Source organism: Erinaceus europaeus, chromosome 23 (assembly GCF_950295315.1).
Source record: "Erinaceus europaeus chromosome 23, mEriEur2.1, whole genome shotgun sequence".
NCBI classification, from domain to species: Eukaryota; Metazoa; Chordata; class Mammalia; order Eulipotyphla; family Erinaceidae; genus Erinaceus; species Erinaceus europaeus.
This window is the reverse complement of record NC_080184.1, coordinates 6,258,803-6,282,214: the sequence shown is the minus strand read 5'-3', so window position 1 is coordinate 6,282,214 and position 23,412 is coordinate 6,258,803. Positions and strand designations below refer to the sequence as shown.

At 43.3% G+C, this 23,412-nt stretch overlaps 1 protein-coding gene across 3 annotated transcripts in view; it reads right to left on the bottom strand.

The window, feature by feature from the left end:
• Nucleotides 1-23,218, bottom strand: part of LOC103127853 (zinc finger protein 709-like) — a 38,770-nt gene extending 15,552 nt beyond the window's left edge. Inside the window, exons 1-2 of one of the 3 annotated variants that reach the window (XM_060182113.1) lie at nucleotides 22,951-23,218; nucleotides 21,633-21,697 (exon numbers count right to left, since the gene is read on the bottom strand). The gene's annotated coding sequence lies outside the window, so the exon portion shown is untranslated. Of the gene's footprint in view, nucleotides 1-5,994; nucleotides 6,432-21,632; nucleotides 21,698-22,950 lie in introns of those variants that run through there. The other 2 variants (XM_060182112.1, XM_060182110.1) reach the window with 2 other exon arrangements.
• Between the last annotated feature and the right edge of the window lie 194 nt (nucleotides 23,219-23,412).

Below are 23,412 nucleotides of genomic sequence, written 5' to 3'. Positions count from 1 at the left end.
AGACTAAACATTATACTTTTCTTTTTTTATATATATTTATTTTCCCTTTTTGTTGCCCTTGTTGTTTTTTATTGTTGTTGTAGTTATTATTGTTGTTGATGTCGTCGTTGTTAGATAGGACAGAGAGAAATGGAGAGAGATGGGGAAGACAGACAAAGAGAAAGAAAGATAGACACCTGCAGATCTGCTTCACCGCCTGTGAAGCGACTCCCCTGTAGGTGGGGAGTGAACGGACGAACCGGTATTCTGACACCGGTCCTTGCGCTTTGCGCTTAACCCGTTGCGCTACCGCCCGACTCCCAATATTATACTTTTCAGTAACATCTGGGTCACTGAAGACATCACAAGATAATGAAAATGAAGACATGAGCTCCCTGTAGGTCATGCCAAGAACGTTTGTCAAAGAACTAAACAGAATTTTTGAAAGAAGCGATACAATAGACATATGAAGAAATACTCCACGTATCTTTAGAGAAACGCAGTTTACAACTACACTGAGGGTTCACCTCACATCCCTGAGGGTGTTCTACATGAACAAAAATGGAAATGACAAGTATTGTCAAGGTTATGGAGAAAAGGAGATAGTGTTACACTGTTGGGGGCATTGCAAACTGGTGCAGCCCCTTTGCATGGCTGTATGGAGAATCTTCAAACAAATAAAATATGGAATTGCATTATGACTCAACAATACCACTATTAGGTATTGGGCATTTATCCAAAGAACAAGCAAACAGTAAATAAAAAGATACATGTATCCCTATGTATTTAGCATTACTCACAATAGCCTAAGAGTGGGGGCAGCCATCAACAGATGATGGAGTAAAAAGTTGGGGGTAGAGGAGTCACGCAGTAGCACAGCGGGTTAAGCACAGATGGTACAAAACACAAGGACTAGCGTAACACTCCCAGTTTAAGCCCCAGGCTCCCCACCTGCAGGGAGGTGGCTTTGCAAGTGGTGAAGCAGGTCTGCAGGTGTCTTTCTCTCCCCCTCTCTGTCTTTCCCTCCTCTCTCCATTTCTCCCTGTCCTATATCCAACATTGATGACATCAATAACAACAACAATAATAACTACAATAAAAAACAAGGGCAACAAAAAGGGAATAAATTAATTTTTTTTTAAAGTTGGCGGTAGATGGCATAATGGTTATGCAGAGACATTAATGCCTGAGGCTCAAAAGTCTCCTGGGTTCAATCCCCAAACCCCTGCAACACCACAAACCAGAGCTGAGCAGTTTTCTGGTTACATAAAGAAAAAAGTTAAGGGAGTGGGGGGGGGGGTGGCACAGCGGGTTAAGCGCACATAGCACAAAGTGCAAGGACCGGCACAAGAATCCTGGTTCCAGCCTGTGGCCCCCACTTGCAGGGGGTGGGGGGTCGCTTCACAGGCAGTGAAGCAGGTCAGCAGGTGTCTATCTTTCTCTCACCCTCTCTGTCTTCCCCTCCTCTCTCTATTTCTCTCTGTCCTAACAACGATGACATCAATAATAACAACAACAATAATAACTACAACAACAGTAAAACAAGGGCAACAAAAGGGAAAATAAATTTTAAAAATTAAAAAAAAAAAAGAGAAGGAAAGTGGTGGGAGTAGGTAGCACAATGGTTATGCAATGAGACTCTCATGCCTGAGGCTACAAAGACACAGGCTCAATCACCCACATCACCATAAACTAGAGCTGAGCAGTGCTCTGGTCAAAAAAAGAAAAAGAAAGAAAAAGAAAAGAAAGGAAAAAAGAAAGAAAAGAAGGAAAGAGAGGAAAAGAAAAAGTTGAGTACAGGGCGGGAGTAGACAGCATGATGGTCATACAAAGAGACTCTTATGCCTGAGGCTCCAAAGGGATAGGTTCAGTCCCTGAACTACCATAAACCAGAGCTGATTAGTACTCTGGTAAAAAGCAAAAATAGAAGTTAAGGATATAGACTGCATGGAATACCACTCTGTAACTAGTGGGGCACGATAGATGCAGGAGGGAATAAAAACAAAATGCACAGCACTAGATCTACTTAACAGACTCTAGAAACTTACAACCCATCACTAAAGAAAATAAAAATGGGGGAGTCGGGCGGTAGTGCGGCGGGTTAAGCGCACATAGCGCAAAGGGCAAGAACCTGCACAAGGATTCCGGTTCAAGCCCGGGGCTCTCCACCTGAGGAGGAGTCACTTCATAAGCAATGAAGTAGGTCTGCAGGTGTCTATCTTTCTCTCCCCCTCTCTGTTTTCCCCTCCTCTCTCTATTTCTCTCTGTCCTATCCAACAACAACGACATCAGTAACAACAATAACAACTTCAACAATAAAACAACAAGGGCGACAAAAGTAAATATTTTTAAAAAATGGGAAAGAATTCCTCATTATATATTTACTGAAAAGCCTACGTACCAATGATGGGAAAACAATCGGTGCTCTATTAGGCAGCTGGAAGTTGCATGGTGCTGACAGGCATGCTGAATTCTCCCCTATCTTGCCTGAGATCCTCAAGTCCTTCCTTGCTCCCCCAATGTGGGTCAATAACCTGAGTCTAGATCATGAGACCCTCAGTCAAGGATGGGAACATAGGTGTCTCTCAGTCTCCTGCCCTCTCTATCACCCCCTTCCCTCTCAATCTCTGGCTTTCTCTATCGAATGATAATATTAAAAAAAAAAACTTAATTAAAAAAAAAAGAGGGAGTCGGGCGGTAGCACAGCAGGTTAAGCGCACGTGGTGCAAACCCCAAGGGCTGGAGTAAGGGTCCCTTTCGAGCCCCTGGTTCCCCACCTGCAAGGGAGTCACGTCATAAGCAGTGAAGCAGGTCTGCAGGTGTCCATCTTTCTCTCCCCCTCTCTGTCTTCCCCTCCTCTTTCCATTTCTCTGTCTTATCCAACAATGACGACATCAATAACAACAATAACTACAACAATAAAACAAGGGCAACAAAACGGAATAAATAAATAAAATATTTTTTTTTAAAAAAAAAAAGAAAACTCTCATGGACATAGTATTGTCTTCAGTGAATCATATTTGGATGATAAAGTATATATCCCTGAAATGTTATAATTTTGAAAACACGGACAAACTACTATAAAAAATAAATTAGACTGATTTCTCTCAACACTTTTCTTTTTCTCAATCTCTTTTTTCAACAGTTGAATGATAGCATACATCTTAAAAATAGCCAAGAAAAATGCTGGAGAGGGTGTGGGGTCAAAGGAACCCTCCTGCACTGCTGGTGGGAATGTCAATTGGTCCAACCTCTGTGGAGAACAGTCTGGAGAACTCTCAGAAGGCTAGAAATGGACCTACCCTATGACCCTGCAATTCCCCTCCTGGGGATAGATCCTAAGGAACCCAACACATCCATCCAAAAAGATCTGTGGACACATATGTTCTTGGCAGCACAATTTGTAATAGCCAAAACCTGGAAGCAACCCAGGTGTCCAATAACAGATGAGTGGCTGAGCAAGTTGTGGTATATATACACAATAGAATACTACTCAGCTGTAAACAATGGTGACTTCACCGTTTTCAGCCGATCTTGGATGGACCTTGAAAAAATCATGTTGAGTGAAATAAGTCAGAAACAGAAGGATGAATATGGGATGATCTCACTCTCAGGCAGAAGTTGAAAAACAAGATCAGAAAAGAAAACACAAGTAGAACCTGAAATGGAATTGGCATATTGCACCCAAGTAAAAGACTCTGGGGGGTGGGTGGGTGGGGAGAATACAGGTCCATGAAGGATGATAAATGACATAGTGGGGGCTGTATTGTTAAATGGGAATTTGGGGAATGTTATGCATGTACAAACTATTGTATTTACTGTTGAATGTAAAACATTAATTCCCCAATAAAGAAATAAATTTTTAAAAAATAGCCAAGAAAGAGGAAACTAGAATGACATTATTGAGGGATAATAAAATGTGTTGGTAGATAATCTATCTAAAAATCTCATTTTGCGGTAGAGGTAAATAGCAGAACAGTTATGCAAAAAAGAATCTTGTGCCGAGGCTCCAAAGTCCTAGGTTCATGCATCACCATAAACTAGAGCCGAGCAGTTCTCTGATAAGTATTATATATAGAGAGAAAATATTTCTAATTCTAAAGAGAAGGCTGGCCGCAGTGATATCTAAACCCAACTCCTCAAATGCTAGTGAGCACAGAAATCAGAGTATGAAGGATTAATTTAATCTTATCTACTTATTCAAATTAAACTCATTAAACTAAAAAAAATATATGTGATTTTTGTGGTCCGGGAGGAGGCACAGTGGATAAAGCATTGGACTCTCAAGCATGAAGTTCTGAGTTCAATCCCCACCACCACATGTGCCAGAATTATGTTTGGTTCTTTCTCTCTCCTTCAATCTTTCTCAATAAAAAAATTAAATGTTTAAAAAAATACGTTGCAGTTTTTCCTATTCCTCAATAAATTCATTAATTTAGGGAGTTGGGTGGTGGCACACCTGGTAGAACACACATGTTATAATGCATAAAGACCCAGGTTCAAGCCCCCAGTCCCTACCTGCAGGGGGAAAGCTTCACAAGTGGTGAAGCAGTACTGCAGGTGTCTGTTTGTCTCTTTCTCTCTATCCTTCCCTTCCCTCTCAATTTCTGACTGTCTCCATCCAATAAATATTTAAAGGTAATAAAAATCTTAAAAAAGAAAAATAATTTAAAAAATAAATTATTAAATTAAAAATTGTGATTTTTTTTCTTTTTTACATCATGAGGTCCATAAGATACTTGGTATCTTAGAAAGATCTTTGTTATAAGCACTGTGCTGGGAACTACATTGTTAAAAAGGAGACAGTGTGCCTGAACTACATTGTTAAAAAAGAGACAGACCCCAAATTATTTCCTGACACTTCTCTATTAACAATATAGTCTTCCAACTCTTACTGCATAAATAATCTACAGAACCACTAACTCCACTTATAAATGAGGACAAATAGGGGAGGGAGTTATAGTGCACTTTAACGATTTTAAATAACTGGAAATTTCTCTTCTACTACTGAAAAAGGATATATGTCCATTATTTATTATTTATTCATTTATTTTTGCCTCCAGGGCTGTTGCTGGGGTTTGGTGCCTGCACTACAAACCCACTGCTCCTGAAGGTCATTTTTCCCATTTTGTTGCCCTTGTTCTTCTTGCCACTGCTGTTCTTTATGTTTGACAGCTATGACAACAATAACAACTACAACAACTGCAACAAGGGCAACAAAATGGGGAAAATGGCCTTCAGGAGCAGTGAATTCCTAGCGATAACCCTGAAGGCAAAAAAAAAAAAAAAAAAAAAAAAACGGGGCCCAGATCCCAGGACCCTCAGTAAAGAATGGGACTGGAGGGGAGAGGTTGGTGGCACACCTGGTTGAGTGTACAGGTAACAATGCACAATGACGCAGGTTTAAGCGCCTGATTCCCACTTTCAGGGAAAAGCTTTACAAGTGATGAAACAGTACAGCAGGTGTCTCTCTGTCTCTCTAGCACCCCCTTTTCTCTTGATTTCTGACTGTCTCTATCCAATAAATAAATAAAAATAATAAAAAAAAACTTAAACGAGAGAATGAATGAGACTAGACCCAGAAACTCTGCACCCATGCTGCAGGAGAGAAAGAAAGAAAGAAAGAAAGAAAGAAAGAAAGAAAGAAAGAGGGAGAGAGAGAGAGAGAGAGAGAAAGAAAACTGAGGGTAAATAGCATAATGGTTATGCAAAGAGGCTCTCATGCCTGAGGATCCAAAGTCCCAGGTTTAATCCCTTGGACCACCATAAACCAGAGCTGAGCAGAGCTCTGGAGGAGAAAGAAAAAAAAAAGGAAATGAATGATGATCTCATTCCCTTTCCATACAGCACTGTGTTCAGCAACCCCACGAAGGATCAGGACACATCAAGTGTAAGGTGGAGATGGAGGTCTGACCAGGTAAGACTCAGACACATGGCTGCCACCCAGAGTATTTTTGCAAATCTCAAGCAAACTCTCCCAATCTCAGCCCCAGTGAGCCACACTCACAATATCACATCCAGTGCTGAACTTACTGAAGACTCCTCTCCAAGGTCCAAATCAGCAGGAGCTGAGAGCAGCACTGAGACAAAAGTAGAGAAATGCAGGGGTCCCAGAATGATGAGATCGACAGCCACTGTGCCTTTCTTTCTTGGAGTGTCGTCTTTCACTTTGGAGCACCGCCCACCAGCAGCCGGGGTTGGTCCACATCCACTAACTCAGAATCTAATACGCTAAAGCCCTTGCCACACAAATACACAAATAGTCCTCTGAGTGGATAATGTGCAGATCCAATCCAAAGTCAGAGATTTCTAAGTGACAGAAATATTGTCCTATGGACTTCTATGGAGGGTGTGTCTGGAGAAAAGTTAAAGTAAGAAACGGTGGGCAAATCTTTTTTTAAAAGTAAGGTTTTTTTTTAAAGTAAGTTAAAGTAAGAAACGGTGGGCAAATCAAATTTTTTCCTTCTAAAAGCTTCAGCACTTACAAGTCTACGCTTGCATCAACTCCTTGACCTAGTTAGCTTACTCCTACTCACATTCCTCCCTGGTGGCTGACCATATGAGGCGCAGCACTGGGACCCTGTCCCCTGGAAATTCAGTGTTACTCACTGTGTGTGGAGTGTGTAGACTGCACTGTGCAGCCTGCTGCAGAATCTGGCTCCAGTAACTCAGGGGCCTCTGCTTCCCTGGAGGCTACATGCAGGCACCCTGTGGAGGCTGAGACCTGCTTTGCTCTCTGTAGGGTAAGGTCACAGACACACAAGCAGGGATAACTCTAGAAAATGGTATTGGGGGAGTCGGGTGGTAGCACATCGGGTTCAGTGCAGGTGGCGCAAAGCGCAGGGACCGGCGTAAGGATCCCGGTTCGAGCCCCCGGCTCCCCACCTGCAGGGGAGTCGCTTCACAGGCAGTGAAGCAGGTCTGCAGGTGTCTGTCTTTCTCTCCCCCTCTCTGTCTTCCCCTCCTCTCTCCATTTCTCTCTGTTCCACCAACAATAACGACATCAATAGCAACAACAATTATAAAAACTACAACAATAAAACAACGAGGACAACAAAAGGGACTAAATAAATATTAAAAAAAAAAGAAAATGGTATTGGAACTGTGGGTATCAGCAGTGTTGCACAGGAAGCTTTGGGACATGTTTTTTTTTTCTTTTTTTGAATAGCTACTCTCTTTTTTACTTATTACTTTTATTTATTTATTTATTTATTTATTTATTTATTTATTGGATAGAGAGAGCCAGAAATTGAGAGGTAAGGGAGTGATACAGAGGGAGAGACAGAGAGACACCTGCAACACTGCTTCAGCACTTGTAAAGCTTTCCCCCTACAGGTGGGGGCCCAGGGCTTGAACGCAGGTCCTTGTGCATTGTAACATGTGCGCCCAACCAGGTGCGCCACAACCTGGCCCCAGGACATGTTGTTTAGTGTAGTCTACCTGAAGTTGAGACAAATGGGATAAACTGATGAGTTTTGTCCTTTAAAAAGTGTGCAAGCGGGGTGGGGGTATATAATGCTATGCACAGAAACTTACATGCCTGAGGCTCTCAAATCCAGGTTCAATCCCCCACACCGCCATAAGCCAGAGCTGAGCAGTGCTCTGGTAAAAAAAAAAAAAAAAAAGTGTGCAAGTCAGTGGAAGTGGGTAGCATAATGGTTAAGCAAACAGACTCTCATGCCTGAGGCTTTAAAGTCCCAGGTTCAATCACCTGCATCACCACAAGCCAGAGCTGAGCGGTACTTTGGTTAAAAAAAAAAAAAAATTGGAATAGTCATGGAATCTTTCGAATATAACTAAAATAGGACTACTAACTATCTACAAAATGGAGACCCCCCCAACTCTTCATCTGAACTATTCCAGCCTTTTAGGTTCATGATTAGTCAACAATTTGTTTGACTCTATATGTTAACTCTTTTTTCAGCCACCAGGTTCCAGATGCTAATGATGCCAACTGGACTTCCCTGGGCAGACGACCCCACCAGTATGTCCTGGAGCCCTGCTCCGCAGAACCCTGCCCTACTAGGGGAAGAGGGAGACAGTCTGGGAGTATGGATCCACCTGTCAACACCCATGTTCAGTGGGGAAGAAATTACAGAAGCCAGACCTTCCACCTTCTGCATCCCATAATGACCTTGGGTCCATATTCCCATAGGGATAAAGAATAGGAAAGCTGGGAGTCAGGCAGTGGCCCAGCGGGTTAAGTGCACGTGGTGCAAAGTGTAAAGACCAGCGTAAGAACCCGGTACAAGCCCTGGGTTCACCACCTACAGGGAAGTTGCTTCACAGGTGGTGAAGCAGGTCTGCAGGTGTCTATCTTTCTCTCCCTCTCTGTCTTCCCCATCTCTTTCCATTTCTCTCTGTCCTGTCTAACAACAACGACATCAATTGTTAAATTTTTGCTTAGAACTCATTACAAACTGAGACAAACTGAGGCCGACACAGGAAATAGAGGCAGTTGAGGTAAGCACATAGAAGAGCCAGTAAAAAGACACAAACTTACACAGGTAAAGACACAAGCATACAGGGGCCTCAGCTGAAACCTAGACACACAGGGGGGTGGTCTCAGCTGAGGGGCTCACAAGGCGAAGGGCCAAAATAGCCCAACAGCTTGTGGCAAGTAGTTCTTTAAACCAGGGCCCTTTTTTTAAAAAAAAATTTATATTTATTTATTTTCCCTTTTGTTGCCCTTGTTGTTTTATTGTTGTAGTTATTGTTATTGATGTCGTCATTGTTGGATAGGACAGAGAGAAATGGAGAGAGATGGGGAAGACAGAGAGGGGGAGAGAAAGACAGACACCTGCAGACCTGCTTCACCGCTTGTGAAGTGATTCCCCTGCAGGTGGGGAGCCCGGGGCTCGAACCGGGATCCTTATACCGGGTTGTTGTGCTTTGTGCCACGTGCGCTTACCTGTTGCGCTACCACCAGCTCCCTAAACTTGGGCCCTTTTATAGCCCTCTGGGATGGGGGGTAGACACTCTTTATCCACTGTGCCACCTCTCAGACTAAGGAGGCAGAGGGGAGTTATGCAAGCAGAGGGTACTTTCCACGTCCCTTATCTAAGGGGTACATTTTAAACTCTGTCTTATGGCTCCAAAAGCAGGTAGCCAAAACAGAAGGTTAATTTCAAATTTTCAAAGTTAAACATGACCACATTTTCTGCAAAGTCATCATTGCACTAGGCTGGTTTCTTAAGAGGTTATCCAGATAGCCCAGAGAGGAGGAAATGGAGGAGGGACAATCAGCTCAAGGCTTGTTCTTTTTGTGGCTGCTAAGCCCTCAAGGAGAAGGAACTTAAAAGCAAACAGTTTCAAATGTTTCACTCTTTTACATCATCATCAATAACAATAATAACTACAACAACAATGAAAAACAACAAGGGCAACAAAAGGGAAAAATAAACATTTAGAAAAAGTGAAAATGTTTTATATATATATAAAAATAAAGAATAGGAAAGCTGTCTAGGGAGGGGATGGGATAAGAAGATCTGGTGGTGGGAATTGTGTGGAGTTGTATCCCTCTTATCCTATGATTTTTGTCAGTGTTTCCTTTTTATAAACAAAAATTTTCTTTTAGATATTTATTTTTTTATTATGACAAGTAGCTGAGCTGGGTATGCAGATGACTTTCAAGTCTGAGACTCCCAAATCTCTGGTTCAATCTCTAGACTATCATAAATCAGAACTAAAAGTGATATTATAAGACAATAAGGAATAAAAAGAGATAACAAATTCTGATTCCTAGCTGGAAACAGGCAGTGGGCAGGATCCCAACATTCTCAATTTCTGCACACTACACTGGAGACACTATAATTGTGTGAACACCTTTCTTTTTTTTTTTTTAAAATTATTTATTCCCTTTTGTTGCATTTGTTTTATTGTTGTAGTTATTATTGTTTTTGATGTCATTATTGGATAGGACAGAGAAATGGAGAGAGGAGGGGAAGACAGAGAGGGGGAGAGAAAGATTGTGAAGCTTGTGAAGTGACTCCCCGCAGGTGGGGAGCCGGGGGCTCGAACCAGGATCCTTAAGCTGGTCCTTGTGCTTTGTGCCACTTGTGCTTAACCCACTGCGCTACTGCCCAACCCTCGTGTGAGCACCTTTCATCCATCTCTCTACGCTCCTCATGTTAAGGTGAGGAACTGCTTATGTTTCTCCAACAAGTTTATTAGAAGACAGGCTAATCTTGGGACACTTCTGCTAGATTCACTGCTAGGCCAGAATAAATAGAATAAAAACAAAATGCAACAGCTCCAGGGATAATTTGACAGACAACAGAATTTTAAAATGAGGAAATTTAAATAAAAATTAGAAAGAATTTCTTATTTTTTAAAAATTTTTATTTATTCCTTTTTGTTGCCCTTGTTGTTTTATTGTTGTAGTTATTATTGTTGTTGTTATTGATGTCGTCGTTGTTGTAAAGGACAGAGAGAAATGGAGAGAGGAGGGGAAGACGGGGAGAGAAAGATAGACACCTGCAGACCTGCTTCACTGCTTGTGAGGCAAACCCCCCCCCCCACACAGGTGGGGAGCCAGGGGCTTGAACCGGGATCCTTACGCTGGACGCTGGTCCTTGCGCTTTGGGCCACATGTGCTTAACCCACTGTGCTACTGCCCAACTCCTTATTTATTTATTTATTTATTTTATATTTTGTGAGAAAATGGAATTCCCCTAACTTAAGACTAGTTCACTGAAATAGAGAAAATGTCTGAGAAACGAGATAAGATGAAATTACACTAATGCACTAATTGTTTTAGCTCCGCACCTTGCTGATATGAATGAACTACACACCCTGTAATCCCTGCTTCCTCAACTATATGTTAACTTGTCCACTTGGCTTCTGTAAACACTGCTTGCTTCCTCCCTGTTAGATAAGAATGGAATGCTCTCCTTGAAACTTTTACCCCAAAGATAAATTAGCAAGGACATGCAGACCACCCCAATCATACAGACCCCTCCCCTTTCACTTTTCCCTTTTAAAGGAGGGTGAATTTCAAGCCTGGTTATCTCAGAGAGACAGGATCAGATTTGGTACCGGCCTGGGATCACTCAGCTGAGGTTTGTCTTTGTCTTTTATCTTTTGGTGTCTTCTCTGTGTTAACTCTGAGAACTGGCCTTGTTTTCAGTCTTTCAAACCTAAGAATAAATTCCTTATACTTGACTTATATACTGGAGTCGTGTCAGTTTGTGTGGGTCCGGATCAGAAGTGCTCTTACATTTGGCAAGCCAGCCAGGAGCTTTAAAGCCTTCTGAGCAACCACAACAGCCAACTCAGATTCTGCTCTGTCAGATCCCGAACTGATTCTCCTTGGTCTTGTGACAGCTTTGATCCTTGTTGTTCTACATGGAATAGTTTTTCTGACTAACCACCCCAGAGATAGGCTACTGGCTATACCCCACCTCTCCTATGGCCTTAGCAGTGGTCTGATTCTTTGTACATTTGTCTTTGTGTGTGTTAACTGCCTCCCTATTTTACTTACAGCTCCTCCTCTTGAATACTGTTCTATCCCTTTCAGCTAAGTCCTCCATGAGGAGATTGGTATGGTCTGAGATAACTGAAGGTTTCTGGTCAGGGCACCCCCTGGCATAATGAAACTGTAGAAATCTATAAAAGGAAACTGTCTTACTGGCCTAAATTCACTACTAGCTTGCATTTGATGTATCTATTCAATAAAGCCTCTTACTTATAGTCCTCTGTGTCTGTGTCGATTGTGGGTTCGTATTAGTTGGCCTCAGTTTGTCTTACTTTGTAAATGGGTACGTTTGGAAACAAAACTTAACAATTTATTTATTTTCTCTTTTATTGCCCTTGTTGTTTTTCATTGTTGTCGTAGTTATTATTGTTGTCGTCATTATTAGATAGGACAGAGAGAAATGGAGAGAGGAGGGAAAGACAGAGGTGGGGAGAGATAGACACCTGCAGACCTGCTTCACTGTCTGTGAAGCAACTCCCCTGAAAGTGTGTAGCTGGGGGCTTGAACCAGGATTCATATACTGGTCCTTGCACTTTGTGCCACATGTGCTTAACCCACTGTGCTACCGCCTGGCTCCCCACGCTTTTTTTTAACCAGAGTACTGCTCAGCTCTGGAACATAGTGGCATGGGGGAAGGACCTGGAACACTGGAACCTCAGGGATGAAAGCCTCTTTGCATAACCATTATGCTATCTACTCCTGCCCTAGAATTATTTAGTTTATGTCTACTAAAATCCCAGGTTCTGAAAAAAGACAGAATCACGGATGGACTGGACCCAGCTGGAGGCAGTAGGGTGCTGATAAACATGCTGACTCCCCAAACTGACCATCTTGCCTGGGGTTAGAACGCTTTTCTAGAGTCCAACGGTAGCGCAGCGGGTTAAGCGCACATGGTGCGAAGCGCAAGGACCAGCCTAAGGATCCTGGTTGGAGCCCCTGGCTCCCCACTTGCAGGGGAGTCGTTTCACAGGCGGTGAAGCAGGTCTGCAGGTGTCTGTCTTTCTCTCCCCCTCTTTGTCTTCCCCTCCTCTCTCCATTTCTCTGTCCTGTCCAACACAATGAGGACATCAATAACAACAACAAAAACAACAAAAAGGGCAACAAAAGGAATAAATAAATATTCAAAAAAAGAGAACACTTTTCTTTACTCCCCCAACCTGGGTCAGGAACTTGGGTTCACTAACTTGAAACCTTAAGTACTTAGATTAAAGGGATATATATACTTACATTAAAAAGCTAGAGACAATTAATCTATTTTCCCTTCTGATATTGATTAGTGATTTATAACAAATGTCTGTGTCCCTCTCCCTTATAATGGAGCTGAAAATCTACCCGTCCCTTCTCCCAGAGTATTTGCTATTTTGATGCAATATTCCAAACTTAAGTCAAATTCTGTTTTGTGTTTCCCCTTCTGGGAGGGGATGGGATACAGAACTTGAGTGGTGGGAATTATATGGAATTGTACCCCTCTTATCCCACAATCTTTTATTATTATTTATTTTCCCTTTTGTTGCCCTTGTTTTTTTATTATTGTTGTAGTTATTATTGTTGTTGATGTCATTGTTGTTGGATAGATCAGGGAGAAATGGAGAGAGGAGGGGAAGACAGAGGGGGAGAGAAAGAGAGACACTTGCAGACCTGCTTCACCGCCTGTGAAGCGACTTCCCTACATGTGGGGAGCCAGGGCTCGAACTGGGATCCTAACGGAGACCCTTGGGCTTTGCTGCCACTTGCGCTTAACCCGCTGTGCTACTGCCCAACTCCCATCCCACAATTTTGTTAATAACTATTAAATCACTAATAAAATAAATTTTAAAAAAATGGGTCCAGCTTCCAGGACCCTCAGTAGAGAATGGGACTGGACCCAGAAACTCTGCATGAAAACTGCATTATAGAAAAATTTTCAGAAATGAAAGGTGATTCCCACCCTGTTTTTGTAGAGCACACCATGTTCAGCACTCTACAAAGGCTCAAGACAGGTGAAGGGGGAGCCCAGCCCCAGTGTACAGTGGAGAAGGTAGACTGTTGGGGAGAGGCCAGACACATGGCTGCATCCTTTCCCAAACAACCCCTTCCAACTTCAGCCTCAATGAGTCACATTCGCAACGTCTCACCCATTGCTGAACTTAGTGAAGACCCCTCTCCAAGATGCAAATCAGCAGCAGATTAGAGTGACACTAAGAGAAAAGTAGAGAAAAACCGGGTCCCAGAAACATTTCATCAGTCACCAGGGATCCTTAACATGTCTTCTTTCACTACAGAGCACCACCCACCAGCAGTTCACATTGGTCCCTGTCCACTGTCTGTTTAATTGGATGAAGCCTTTGCCCCCCCCCAAAAAAAAAAACCACACCTACTCTTTTGATTGGATAATGCTCAGATCCTATCAAAACCAGAGACTTCTAAGTGGCAAGAATGCTGCCCTATTGACTTTCTTTTTTAAAGATTTTATTTATTTATGAGAAATGATAGGAGAGAGACAAAGAACCAGACATAACTCTGGTACATGTGCTGCTGGGGATTGAACTCGGGACCTCATGCTTGAGAATCCAATGCCTTATCAAGTGCGCCACTTTCCGGACCACCCTACTGACTTCTTTTTATATATATTTGCTTATTTATTTTCCCTTTTGTTGCCCCTTGTTGTTTAACATTGTTGTGGTTATTGATGTCGTTCTTGGATAGGGCAGAGAGAAATGGACAGAGGATGGGAAGACAGAGGGGGGGAGAAAGACAGACACCTGCAGACCTACTTCACCACCTGTGAAGCGACTCCCCTGAAGGTGGGGAGCCAGGGGTTTGAACCGGGATGCTTCCGCTGGTCCTTGCGCTTTGCGCCACTTGCGCTTAACCTGCTGCACTACTGCCAGACTCCCCCTATTGACTTCTATAGAGGCTGTGCCTGCAGAGCAGATAAAGGAGCAAAGGGTGGACAAACCATTCCTGTGAGTAGCCATCTAGCAGCTTCAGCAGTTAAAAACCCCACACAGTTAAAAACCTCAGCTTCCAGTTGGCTCACTCCTGCTCACTCTGTTTTCTGCTGGTTGGCCATATGACAAGCAGACCTAGTGATCCTGCGCCCTGGGAACTTGCTGTTGCTCACAGCCTGGCACCAGAAGCACAGTGGCCTCCGCTGCCCTGGAGGCTGCATGCGGCACCTTGTGCATGCTGAGCCCTGCTCTGCTCTGCTCTCTGTAGGTAAGTTCACAGGCAAACAAGCATGGATAACAATAGAAAATGGTATTGGCACTGTGGGTATCAGCAGTGTTGCACAGTTTTTTAGTGTAGTCTACCTGAAATTGAGACAGAATGGAACAAACAGATGAGAACAGTGCTTTGACAAGTGTATAAGCTGCTACTGAACTAGACTCATTTTTGAGGGGGACAGAGAAATTAACCCGAGCCATGCCTCAGTCTCTCCTGGGGGGGGGGGTGACTCCTACATGGATGAAATTCCAAGAGAGCCAGTCATCTTTCACAGAGATGAGAAATTATTGGGAGCAAGGAAGGAGAGAAAAGGAAAAGAAATTACAGCCATGTAGCATGGCTACATAGAGAGAGATGAGAAAGATAGAGAAATAAAAATAGAGATAGAGGGAGTCGGGTGGTAGCACAGCAGGTTAAGCACATGTGGTGCAAAGCAAAGCGCAAGGACTGGCAAGAGGATCCCGGTTCCAGCCCCCGGCTCCCCACTTGCAGGGGAGTCACTTCACAGGCGGTGAAGCAGGTCTGCAAGTGTCTGTCTTTCTCTCCCCCTCTCTGTCTTCCCCATCTCTCTCCATTTCTCTCTGTCCTATCCAACAACAACAACAGCTACGACAACAATACAAGTACAGCAACAAGGGCAACAAAAAGGAAAAAACGGCCTCCAGGAGCAGTGGATTTGTAGTGCAGGCACCGAGCCCAGCAATAACCCTGGAGGCAAAAAAAGAAAAAAAGAAAAAAAAAAAAAGAAAAATACATAAAATAATGGAGGTAGATAGCATAATCATTATGCAAATAGTCTCATGTCTCAGTCTCCTAATTCCCAAGTTCAACCCCCAGCATTGCCATAAACTAGGGCTGAGCAGTGTTCTGATAAATAACATTAGAAGTACATAAATCTATTGAGGAGTAAATATGGAACCCCTAAATTAGTATGAAACAACTTAATCTAGCACAGTTGCTTTGAATTAGTCAAGGATATAAGATTTTAAGTAGAAACTTCTAGCAATAGCAATGGAAGAAGAAATTACTATAATACTATCTACTAATTTACTGTTACATATAAGCATGACATAGTTTGTTTTAAACCACCATATTATTTCTTGGCCAGTCTTCAGTTATAGTTTTTTTAAAAATATTTATTTATTTTCTCTTTGGTTGCTGTTGTTGTTTTATTGTTGTAGTTATGATTGTTATTGTTATTGATGTTGTCATTGTTAGATAGGACAGAGAGAAATGGAGAGAGGAGGGAAAGACAGAGAAGAAGAGAGAAAGATAGACACCTGCAGACCTACTTCACTGCCTGTGAAGTGACTCCCCTGCAGGTGGGGAGCCAGGGGCTCGAACCGGAATCCTTCTGCCGGTCCTTGGCACTTTGCGCCACCTGCACTTAACCCGCTGTGCTACCGCTGACTCACTTCAGTTATAGTTTTTAATTTTGTGAACTAAAATCATGTAATTTAAAGATAACACTAATATCTTAAGTCATATAATATATTCTCCACACATCCACCTTGGTCACAGTACTTAGTGGTATTTTTTAAAAATATTTAATTAATTAATTTATTTATTCATGATAAAGATAGGAGGAGAGGAAGAACCAGACATCACTCTGGTACATGTGCAGCTGGGGACTGAACTTGAGATCTCATGCTTGAGAGTCTAATGCTTTATACACTGCACCACCTCCTGGAGCACCATAGTGATGTTTTCACTGGAAGTAACTGGCAGTGGAGAAGAGGCAGTTGCATAGTGCCAGACCAACCAGACTATCTTAATTTTTTTTTTTTTTTTTTGCAATTTACTGTGTTGGGTGATACTATTTTTATATAGTGAACTAAGAGTCTTGCTGGTAAACAAAGTCAGTTTAATAAGAAAGCCTTAAGTTAAAAATAATATAATCTTTCTAGAGAGCAAATAGTGCACCACTAAGCAGCCAGTGCTCCTCCTTCTCTCCTTAGGACCTGTTCATGGGAAGATCACTCTGAGCTCCAGAAGAATATAGCTAGCTGAGAGCCAGGATCCAGGGAAGAGGATGATTAGTGAGGGCCCTGGGGCTGATGGGGAAGCAGGATGCTTCAAAGAGATAGGAGTATGGTTGGAAGCATCCCTGAGACCAAGGTCTCTGGCTGAGTGCTCCACATTCTGATCTGAGTCCATGCCTTAGGTTGAAAGGAAAGAGTTCCCTGGACCTATTGTGTCCCCTTTTGGGTAGACTGGACACCAGACACTGCCCTCAACCTCCAGGATTGGTTTCCCTGGGGTGCAACATGATTCTCCCCATATGAGAGGTTAGGGTTCTATTTTTAGACAGCGGAGAAATTCAACATATCATGTGAGGCTTCTATGATCAACAATATGCCACCAAGTTAGAGAACCTGGAAAAAATGTATGATTTCCTAGATAGCTATGAACTTCCAAAATTAAATAAAGAGGAACTCAATAATATGAACAGGCCCATCACAGCTAACAAAATTGAAACAGTTATGAAAAACTTTCCCAACAGTAAAATTCCTGAACCAGATGGTTTAACAAATGAATTCTACAAAACCTTCAAGGAAGAGTTAATACTTTTATTTTTTAAAACTCTTCCAGAAGGGAAGTCGGGCTGTAGCGCAGCCGGTTAAGCGCAGGTGGCGCAAAGCACAAGGACGGGCATAAGGATCCCGGTTCAAACCCCGGCTCCCCACCTGCAGGGGAGTCGCTTCACAGGCGGTGAAGCAGGTCTGCAGGTGTCTATCTTTCTCTCCTCCTCTCTGTCTTCCCCTCCTCTCTCCATTTCTCTCTGTCCTATCCAACAACGACAACAACAATAATAACTACAACAATAAAACAACAAGGGCAACAAAAGGGAATAAATAAACTAAATAAATTAAAAAAAAAAAACTTCCAGAAGATTGAAGACACAAGTATACTCCCTTTCAGCTTCTATGAAGCCAATATCACTCTGATACCAAAAGCAGACAGGGACATAACCAAAAAAGAAAACTACAGACCAATATCTCTGATGAACATAGATGTAAAATATTGAACACAATTCTAGCCAATTGTATACAGCAGTATATTCAAAAGATTGTTCATCATGACCAAGTGGGGTGTATCCCAGGGATGCCAGTTTACTTTAATATACATAAATCAATCAGTGTGACCCACTACACCAATAAAAGCAAGATCAAAAACTACATGGTTTTGTCAATAGATACAGAGAAAGCCTTTGACAAAATCCAACATCTCTTCATGATTAAAATGCAACAAAAAATGGGAGTAGATGGAAAATTCCTGAAGATAATGGAGTCTATATATAGCAAACCTACAGCCAACATCATACTCAATGGTGAAAAACTGGAAGCATTTCCCCTCAGATCAGGTACGAGATAGGGCTGCCCACTATCACCATTACTATTCAACATAGTGTTGGAGGTTCTTGCCATAGCAATCAGGCAGAAGCAAGGAATTAAAGGGATACAGATTGGAAGAGAAGAAGTCAAACTCTCCCTATTTGTAGACGACATGATAGTATACATAGGAAAACCAGAGGAATCCAGCAAGAAGCTTTTGGAAATCATTAGGCAATACTTGGAAATCATCAGACAATACAGTAAGTGTTCAGTGAGGGCTCAAGGCTGGCATCTTGTAGGTTCTCATTAATAACAAATGTGGCCTAGAAGGTGGCACAGTAGAAATTGCTGGAACCTCAAGCATGAGGCCCTATGGAGACACAGAATCAAATGAGGGGAGTCGGGCGGTGGCACAAAGCCCAAGGACCTGCGCAAGGATCCCAGTTCCAGCCCCCGGCTCCCCACCTGCAGGGGATCACTTCACAAGTGAAGCAGGTCTGGAGGTGTCTATCTTTCTCTCCCCCTTCTCTGTCTTCCCCTCCTCTCTCCATTTCTCTCTTGTCTCAGTAACAACAATAATAACTACAGCAGTAAAACAACAAGGGCAACAAAAGGGAATAAATAATAAATAAATATTAAAAAAAGAATCAAATGAGGGAATGTTGCTACTCAGTGTTAAAACCTCTCTGAAATTACCTTTCCCATAGAGAGATAGGGAAAGATACAATAGTACTAAAGATTCCTTCAATGAAGTGGGATGTTCTCTCTCTCTCTCTCTCATATGTTTATTTACTTATTTTCCCTTTTGTTGCCCTTATTTTTCATTGTTGTTGTAGCTGTTGTTGTTATTGATGTCGTCATTATTGTATAGAAATGTTGCAAGGAGGGGAATACAGAGAGGGGGAGAGAAAGACACCTGCAGAACACCTGAAGCTACTCTCCTACAGGTGGGGAGCTAGGGCTTCAACCCAGATCCTCATGCTGGTCCTTGTGCTTTGTGCCACGTGCGCTTAACCCACTGCGCTACTGCCCGACTCCCATCTCTCCTTAAAATATTTTATTTATTAATGAGAAAGGGGGACAGAGAGAAAGAACTAGACATTACTCTGGTACATGTGCTGCTGGGGCTTGAACTCAGAACCTCATGCTTGAGAGTCCAATGCTTTTATCCACTGCACCACCTTCCAGACCACTGAAGTGGGATATTCTCAAACTTGTTTTGTGTATATGACAAAGCAGCTGCACTGTTCCCATGCATTGAATGCACAGGTTACCATGTGCAAAGACCTGAGCACAGGTATCCAGTCCACACCTGCAGGGGGAAGCTTCAAAAACACTGAAGAACTGCTGTAGTTGCTTCTGGTTATCTTCCTCTTCCTTTCCCATTTCAATATCTCTTGTCCTATCAAATAAAATAAACCTTTATAGCAAAAATAATGTAAGCAATGTTGGGTGGTGAGTAAAAGGGCCCACAGATCCCAACAACTTGCAACAGTCACTATAAAAAAAAAATGCCAAAGGCTTTCTTATTCTACATTATAATTTTAGCGGCCAGGTGGTGGCGCACCTGCTTGAGCACACACGTTACAATGCACAAGGACCCAGGTTTGAGCACCTGGTCCCCACCTGCAGGGAGAAAGCTTTGCAAGTGGTGAAGCAATGCTGCAGAGTCTCTCTTCCTGCCTTCACCTAGATCTCCCTCTTGATTTCTGACTGTCTCTAGCAAATAAATAAAGATAATAATAAAAATGGGAGTTGGCGGTAGCACAGTGGGTTAAGCCCACGTGGCGCAAAGTGCAGGACCGGCATAAGGATCCCAGTTTGAGCCCTGGGCCCCCCACCTGCAGGGGAGTAGCTTCACAGACGGTGAAGCCAGTCTGCAGGTGTCTCTCTTTCACTCCCCCTCTCTGTCTTCCCCTCCTCTCTCCATTTCTCTCTGTCCTATCCAACAACAATGAAATCAATGCCAATAATAATAACTATAACAATAAAAGCAACAAGGGCAACAAATGGGAAAATAAATATAAAAAAAGAAAAAATATAATAATTTAAAATGTTATTTTAGGGGCTAGGTGGTGGCCCAACTGGTTGAATGTTTATGTTAGAATTTACAAGAGCCCAGGTTTAAGCCTCGAGTCCCTACCTGCAGGGGGGAAAGCTTTGCAGTGGTGAAGCATTGTTGCAGGCCTCTCTCTCTCTCTTGCTCCCTCTCCTCCCCTCTCAACTTATGGCTGTCTCTAACCAATAAATAAAGATTATAAATCTCTTTTTTCTTTTTAACCAGAGCACTACTCAGCTCTGGCTTATGGTAGTGCAAGGGGTTGACCCTGGGACTTAGGAGCCTCAGGCATGAAAGTTTCTTTGCATAACCATCATGCTATCTACCCCTGCCCAAGATTATAAATTTTTTATTATAATGGGCCAGGCAGTGGCACACCTGGTTAAGTGCACACGTTTTAGTGCACAAGGTCCCAGGTGCAAGCCCTTGGTCTCCTCCTGTAGGGGAGGAAGTTTCATGAGTAGTAAAGCAGGGCTGTAGGCATTTCTCTGTTTCTTTCCCTCTTTATCTTCCCCTACCCTCTTGATTTCTGACTGTCTCTATCCAATAAATAAAAAAATAAAATTTAATTATTACTCCGTTATTATAATTTATGCCACCAGGGTTGTTGCTGTGGCTCAGTGCCAGCACTACAAATCTACCAGTCCATGGGGCCATTTCTTCTTTTTAATTTTTTTATTATATTTATCTACCTATTTACTTGTTTACTCATTAGATAGGGACAGAAATAGAGAGGGGAGAGGATGATGGAGAGGGAAAGAGACACAGAGAGACACCTGCAGCCTGCTGCACCACTCATGGAACTTTCCACCTACGGGTGGGGCTGGGGGCTCAAACCTGGGTCCTTGAGCATTATAACATGTGCGCTCAACCAGATGCACCACCTCCTGGCCCTGGGGCCATTTTTTCCTTTTTTTAAAATCTCTTTTATTTAATAAGACAGAGAAAAATTGAGAGGGTAGAAGATAGAGAAGGAGAGAGAAATATATACACCTGCAGCCCTGCTTCACTGCTCATAAAATGTTGGCCCTGCAGGTGGAAGCGGGCCTTGAACCCAGCTTCTTGTGTCTCGTAATGTGTGTGCTCAGCTGGGTGCACCACTGCGTGGATTCCCACTCTTACTTACATTTACTTATAAGGGCAGCACCATCTGAGCTGAAGTGGACACAGGTGGAAGGTGAGGGTGCTGGGCACAAATGCGACATTCCCAGCCTCGGCATCCTGCTCGAGGGGCTTCTGTTTTCCCTGGTTCCACAACTCAGGTCAAGGTCCTGATTCTAGAGCCAGCAACCTCACTCAAGGATAGAACAGGACTCAACTCCACCTCTGATCTGGGGAGAATCAGGCTGGACTCCAGGGGAAGCAATGCTGGAGGCTGAGGGCAGAGTCTGGTGTCCAGTCTACCCACATGGGGACAATACAGGTCTGGGGACTCTTTCCTGCGGCCTAAGGCAGGGACTCATGTCAGGATGAGGAGGACTCAGCTAGAGTCCTCAGCCTCAGGGCTGCTTCCAGCCACATTCCTGCCTCTTTGAAGCAGCCCCTTTACCTGCCAGCTCTGGGGACTCACACTCACCACCCTTTACTCCTGGCTCTCAGCAACATTCTTCTGGTGGTCATTCATTTTTCCATGAGAAAATCCTAAAGAGACAAACAGGAACACTGATTATATATGAATATATGTTTTTATTTATTTATGTATTTATTTATTGGGTAGAAACAGCCAGAAACCAAGAGGGAAGGGGTTGATAGGGAGAGAGACAGAGAGAGACGCCTGTAGCCCTGCTTCACCAGTTTTCCCCCTGCAGGTGGGGACTGCGGGCTTGAACCTGAGTCCTTGCACATTACAACATATGCACTCAACCAAGTGTGCCACCACTCAGCCCCTGATCATATATATATTCTTCCACACTCATTAGATAATCTAGTTCTGAAGGATTACTCACCATAATCTTCATCAGCCACCCATCTGTATAATAGGATTTATTGATGAGTCCTGGATTTGCTCCAAGAGCCTAATTAACTTTAGTTGAGTTCAGTTTAGAATAAGCAGCAACCCTCCTTCAGCACCCGGGAGGAGGTCAGAAGAAGGGACCAAGGTAAAGGCCAGAAGTATCAGCTCTGCCTCCCTATCTGACTGCAACAAGCCACAAAATGCAGATGTGAGCACCTGAAGACTAGGGCTGAAACACATCCCCAGAGGCTCCTGTCCTTCCTCCAAAGAAACTATACAGCCTGGAAGACCAGCAGGCTCTGGCATTCCTCTCTCTCTGTCTCAGGGAATACATGCTACATGGCTTGTACTTTCTGCTTCTTCTCTGTCCTTCGTTGCTCCCAATAATTTCTCATCTCTCTGAAACATGACTGGCTCTCTTGCAATTTTTCCATGTCAGAGTCAGCCTAGAACCCCCCTCCCAGGAGGGAATGGGGAATGGCCTCAGTTAGCTGCTCCCTCCCCCTTAACACTGAGTCTAGTTCAGTAGCAGCTTGTACACTTTTCAAAGCACCCAATTCACCTGTTTGTTCCATTGTGTCTCACCCTCAGGTAGACTACACTAAACAACACCTCCCAAAGCAGCCTGTGCCACACTGCTGATTCCCACAGTGCCAATACCATTTTTAAAAATTATGCTATCTCCCAGCCTTATTTATTTATTTACTTTGTTACCAGGGCTATCATTGGAGCTTAGTGCCTGCATGACTCCGCTGTTCCCTGTGGCCATTTATTTATAGAGACAGAGACAGAGTGAGGGAGAGACAGGCAGAAAGCAGGAAAGACACCTGCAGTACCGCTCCACCACTCTTGAACCTTCCTCTCTGCAGGTGAGGACCAGGGGCTTGAACCCTGTCCAATACCATTTTCTATTGTTATCCATGCTTGTTTGTGAATTTACCTGCAGAGAGCAGAGCAGAGCAGGTCTGGGCATCCACAGGCTGCCTGCTGCAGAGTGGAGTCTGCACCTGAGCACAGTGAGCAGTGCCAAGTGTCCAGGGCGCGGGGTCACCATTCTGCACTTCACATGGAAAATCAGCAGGGAAGAGAGCGAGCGGGAGTAACGTAACTGGGTGAGAAAGCTGTTGGCAGTGTCGGTTTTTAGCTGCTGAAGCTTTTAGAGAGCTACTAAAGGTTCATCCGCCATTTCTTGTTTTGCTGTTGTCCGGGCACAGCCTCTGCAGAAGTCCATTGGACAGCATTCCTGTTGCTTAGACATCTCTGGTTTTGATTGGATATGACATTATCCAATCAGAAGTATAGGTGTGTGTGTGTGTGTGTGTGTGTGTGTGTGTGTGTGTGTGTGTGTGTGTGTGTGTGTGTGTGTGTGTGTGTGTGTGTGTGTGTGTGTGTGTGTGTGTGT